Raw genomic sequence first — 6,000 nt, forward strand, 5'->3', positions numbered from 1 at the left:
AAATTTGCTCCATATCACCCAGAAACCAATGGGTTGGCCAAACGCTTTGTGCACTCACTCAAACATGCAGTAGGCATTAAGAGATCAAGGTTCTTTACCCAGATGTGTTAACAAGTTCCTCATGTCATATAGAAATTCTGCACATTCAACAATGCAAAGCTCCCTGCAATGCTACTATTCAAGAGGAAATTGAGAACCCAATTCAACCTCTTGACACCACTTACAACTTCAGAAATCGCTAGGCAACAGCATCAGACATAAATGGTTAGAAGAGAGCAAAGCCCAAAGAGGAATCTTTAACTAGAAATTATACCACAAGTGATAAATGGACCCCAGTCATCATTGCAGCCAAGGCAGGTCCGATATCTTACACAGTTCAAACAGATAATGAACAAGTTTGGCATCGGCACGCTGACCAGTTATTAGCTTCACAAAGTGAATGCAGAGTCTTCAACAGAAATATTCACATTGGAGAGTATGGACAGTGACACGACAGAACTGAAATCTACTATTGCAGAAATGACCGAATCTGTCACTACAGAATCGTCAGTACCAACAGAGACAGATACCGAGTTAGCTTCACAAGAATGACCACCAACGAGGTGTACAAGAAGACACTTCTGTGATCTCAAAGCGCCAAATTCCTGAATGTCTGCCAAAGAGACTGTCTTACTGATGTATATATATAAATAACATGATGATGTAATGTAATGAATATTTTGTTGGATCTGTTGTTTAAGAAAAGGCATTGGCACTAAAGGAGTAAAGAGGCAAGGGTGTTATGTATTCAAGTAACATTATTGGCTGGTTAAATGTCACATGATACACTGTGACATCAGCAGAGCGTTTCAAGGGCTTTTGGACGAGTTCCCCATTTTACCCTGTAGAAGCAATATCTCTTAATAAACCCTGCGCTATGTTTTTACGAACTTAAAGCGTGGCACCTCTACTTCTCTTTCTCTTTGCAGCAACAACAAATATATAACATGCTGTAACTCCCCGTAGATCTGGGGCATCCGTGCATTTTCTTTTGTTTTTGCAAGGATGGGGATGACAAATCCGTTCCTTGCTCCTACCTGGGTGCAGGTTGTCTGGAATCGGAAAGAGAAGGCTTATTTTGGTTATTGATACCATTGGCTCTGCTGGAGTTGAGGGAGCGATGTATGTTGGTGTGCACCCAGCCATGGCTTGAGAACTTTACCCTGATCTCCCGTGATGATTGTGGGGCTGTGCATCATGATGGGGTGTGCACCATTTTGTAATGCTGTTATGTTCACATGATCTTATCCTGTTCCTCCCTTAATCTCCAGTGGGGTAGGGCAATGTGGATATCTAGTTTTGTTTAAAAAAAAACAATGGTGTCAAGCCAATTGTGATGTTGTTCTCTTGTTCCATACTGTGCTCAAGTGGGTGAAGCCGATACTGTTTTTCCCTTCCTTGCTTTGGGTGCTGTATTATTTTGTCACATTGTGCTATTTTGTTTAATGTTTCCCAACTTCTCTCCTAAATGAACTGCATCTGATTAAGTTATGTCCCATTGGTGGAAAAAGATCAAACGTTCTAAAAGCCTCACTTAATCCTGAACTTTATACTCCATGGAATACAAGGCTAATTTATGCAATCTCTACTCATAATCCAGACTCTTACCCCTGGAGCCCAGTAACACTTTGGTGAATCTGTAATACACCCTTTTACGGCTAATATATTGTAATATAGTGTCCAGAATTGTACATAGTATTTCATATGTGGCATAACCACCACTTTGTATAGCTGGAGCAATTCTTTCTTCCTTTGATATTCTGGCTCTTTAGATACAAAAACTAATATTTCATTAACCATGTTTTAATAAGTATGTTTATTTTCCTGGAATGTTAGAATAATTCTGTAGATTGCTTTGTGACCATATTTTCCTAATATCTGCATTGCATTAGATATCCTCACCAAATAAGCCCAATTTACTGATCTCTGGTCCTACTAACATTATTTTTGAGGTTTGATATATTGGCCATTTTACTGATACATGAATGCTCATTTATAATCAAAATACTATAGATGCTGGATATCTGAAATATAAACAGGAAATGCTGAATAAAATCAGGTCTGGCAGCATCTGTGGAGAGAGAAACATATTTGAAAATAAATTTAGAGTAGCCAATTCTTTTTTTTTTCAATTACGGGGCAATTTAGCATGGCCAATTAACTTACCCTGCACATCTTTTTGGGTTGTGGGGGTGAGATCACGGGGAGAATGTGAAAACTCCACACGGACAGTGACCCGCAGCCGGGATCGAAACCGGGTCCTTGGCGCCGTGAGGCAGCAGTGCTAACCATGGACAGAGAAACATGAGTTAATGTTGCGAGTCCATATGACCCTTCTACAGAACTGAAGAGGGATAGAAATGTAATGAATTATATAGTTGGAGAGGGACGATAAAATAGGGGGGGGGGCAGAAAAGAAGGTTAGGGATGAGCCAGAGACAAGGAGGGATTGACAAAGATGTCATGGACACAAGACAAAAAAGACAAAAGGAGTGTTAATGGTAGCGTTAAAGACTAGAAGGTGCTGATAATAGCATTAGGGTAAGATTGCAGAATATGCTAACAGGAGAACAAAGGTGAGTGCTCAGTGAAATCAAAACTGCACAAGTGGCAGATGGCCATGTGGGGGAGGCAAGGGCTGCATTGAGAAAAACCAAAGAAGCAAAAAACAAATCGGATGTCAAGATGGAGGGGAACGGTCACATTCTATGTTCGCTTACTGACTCAAACGCTAACTCTTCTCAAAAACCCAGGCATTTGCAATTCCAGTACTGTGCTTCCTAATTCGAGTCTGCAAGCTTGTTGTTGAAATTGTTTTTGCATTTCTTCACCCTTCTTGTCTGGAGTTTTTGGGGCAATGTGCGCACTTGATATGGCTTTTTTTGCATCCCATTTTAATTTTTGGTACTCAAATGTTTTTTAAAGATTTTTGGAAAACTTTGGCTGTCCTTGGCTAATGCTGTTTAGCTAACTGCCGAAATGATGTGTGGTGTGGATGGAAGAACCAAGTGAATGTCACTGACACTGTGTGGAGAGGGGAGCACACATCAGTCAGCTCCATCAGTCAAAGTTGCTGTTCCAGGGCACAGGGAAACAGCCAATAAGCAGCTCCTTCAGGGCAGGGCATGTCAGGGCATCCCGTACCAGCCTCCCCGGACAGGCGCCGGAATGTGGCGACTAGGGGCTTTTCACAGTAACTTCATTGAAGCCTACTCGTGACAATAAGCGATTTTCATTTCATTTCATTTCATGCAAGGGTAAGCAACAGCCCCAACTGTGTTCTGGGTGGGAAAGGGCCTACTGCAATCTTGCTGTGCAAGTCCACATCCTCCAAAATCATTCTGATGAAGTCAAAGTACTGCTGCCAACTGCTGGATAACAAAACCTAGACATTGCACCTAAGATAAGTTGTGACTTACAAATTCATGCCAGAATTAAGATTTGGTGAAAGACTGAAAATTTCCCATTGAATGGTTATAGGCGTTTAAGTATATATATTTACCTGAATTGTACAAGGGGAATTTTCTAATAAAATTAATGCACCCAGCTAAAATGCTGCTGCTAGGCCTGTAGGGGTTCCAGTCTGAGGGCTTTGGTGATGGCTCCACTGCTGCTAGCTCCGGGGAGGTATACAGAGAGCCCAGTGATACAGTCGACAGTTAGGGTGTGGAATCAGCTGTGGAGACATTTTAAATTGGAGGGGATGTCAATTTCGACACCACTGTTCAGGAGCGATAGGTTAAACCGGGGAGATGGATGGGATGTACGGGAAGTGGAGGGAGGCGGGGCTGGTGAGGGACGTGTACTTGGAAGGAAAGTTTGCAGGTCAGGATGGGCTGCAGGGGAGGTTAGAGTTGCTGAGACGGAGTGGATCTAGATATGTGCAGGTGAGCGACTTTGCATAAAAGTGGAGGCCTTTTCCCAGGTTGCTCCACCTTATTGGAGCAATTGCTTCCCCCGGATGAGTTGGGAGTGGGCAGTATTGGGGGTGTATACGGGTGGTTGGGGAGTGCAGGTGGTGAGGATTAAGAACAAATGGGAGGAGTTGGGGGAATAGGCTGGGGACTGTGGTGCAAGGTGATGTGTAGGGTGAATTCAACTTCCTCCTGAGGATGAGCTTGATTCAGTTCAAGGTAATGCACAGGGTACATATGACCTGGGCGAGGACGAGTGGGTTCATCCAAGGGGTGGCCGATGAGTGCAGTAAGTGTGGGCAGGGGCCGGCGAATGCGCTCACGTTCTAGTTGTGAGATGCTGGAGAGATACTGGGAAGGGTTGTTTGGGACATTATATAAGATTGTGGGGGTGGAGGTCAGATCTGTGGGTTATCGTTAGTGCTGGGAGTGCTGGAGGAAAAGGGGGCCGATGCTGTGGCCTTTTTGCTTCTCTAATTTCCCGGCGAAGAACCTTGCTAAATTGGGATCAGATTCAGTGCCAGGGATGGTGGCCTGGCTGGAGGACTTGTACAATTTTCTCCGGTTGGAAAAGATTAAATTTGAGTTGAGTGGGTCGGTGGGGGTTGTTAATGAGAGTTTGTGGAGTGTGTTTTCGTATATGTTGCTGGTTTTTTTTACATGTTTGGAATAATAATAATAATCTTTGTCACAAGTAGGCTTATATTAACACTGCAATGAAGTTACTGTGAAAAGTCCCTAATCGTCACGTTCCGGCGCCTGTTCGGGTACACAGAGGGAGAATTCAGAATGTCCAGTTCACCTAACAGCAGGTCTTTCGGGACTTGTGGGAGGAAACCGGAGCACCCGGAGGAAACCCACACAAACACGGGGAGAACGTGCAGATAGTGACCCAAGCCGGGAATCAAACCTGGGACCCTGCCGCTGTGAAGCAACAGTGCTAACCACTGTGCTACAGTGCCACATTTGTAAACACTGGTGTTGCTTCTCCTTCAAGTATGAAAAGTCCAAAGTTTGATAATTTCTTAGCTTTCCCATTTTTATCAGAAAGCATTCAATCTCCCTACTGCTCCTGAAGGGTTAGACTAATGTTTCTTGGAGAAGCATTTCACTGTCTTGCCCACAAACTTCTTTCTTGCTTTGACATCGGTAACGCCCAATGGAGAATTTCAACCATCTTTACATTTAGCAACCAATAGTTGTCTTCAGTATCTGTGGGCCGGGATTAATTTGAATTCAATCTGTTGTCACAGGAACCTTCCTAAAGAGCAGTAATCTCAACCAAACCTAACACATGGCACACCTTGGCTGCTTTGGTAATCATCCTAACCCCCACTTCATCCTGATAACTACATATATATATATATATATATATAATCCATTAACTCCATAATTGATAAATGTCTGAATCTGAAACCAGTTTGCAAACTTGGGTGTCCCATTTGACCCTTGGCTAAGCTTTCTACCCTTTCCGTCAATTAAGACTCCCACCTCCATATTGTCATTTGTTTCTGTCCCTGCCTCAGTCCATCGTCTGCTGAAACCCTCATACATGCTTTTGTTACCTCCAAAGTCAACTTTTCCATACTGGCTTCCCAGTTTCTATAATCTTCAACCCATCCAGAAATTACTTTATTCTAACGCTCACCAAATCCACTGCACCCCTATGCAGGCTGACCTCTGTTGACGCTCATGCTGGTAAAGCTTTGAAGTTAAAATTTTCATCTGTGTGATCAAATCACTCGCAGCCTTAAATTTTCCTAATTCTAAAAGCCTCCTTCAGCCCTCTGAGATCTCTGTGCCTCCAATTCTAGCTTCAAGGGCCCCCAATGTCCATCACTTCTCTACTGATGATGGTGCCTGTGGTTGTCTCGACCGTAAACTCTAGAATTCCTTACCTAAACTTCTCCATCTCTCCTTTACCATGCCCTTTGGCCTGTCTTAATATTGTTATGTAGTTCAATGTCAGATTTTGTCTGATAGCAATCCTGCAAAGCACTTTGGAATGCTATGCTATGCAAAAAACAGGTCTGGTCAATACGAAAGG

This window comes from Scyliorhinus canicula, chromosome 7 (assembly GCF_902713615.1).
Source record: "Scyliorhinus canicula chromosome 7, sScyCan1.1, whole genome shotgun sequence".
Lineage (NCBI taxonomy): Eukaryota > Metazoa > Chordata > Chondrichthyes > Carcharhiniformes > Scyliorhinidae > Scyliorhinus > Scyliorhinus canicula.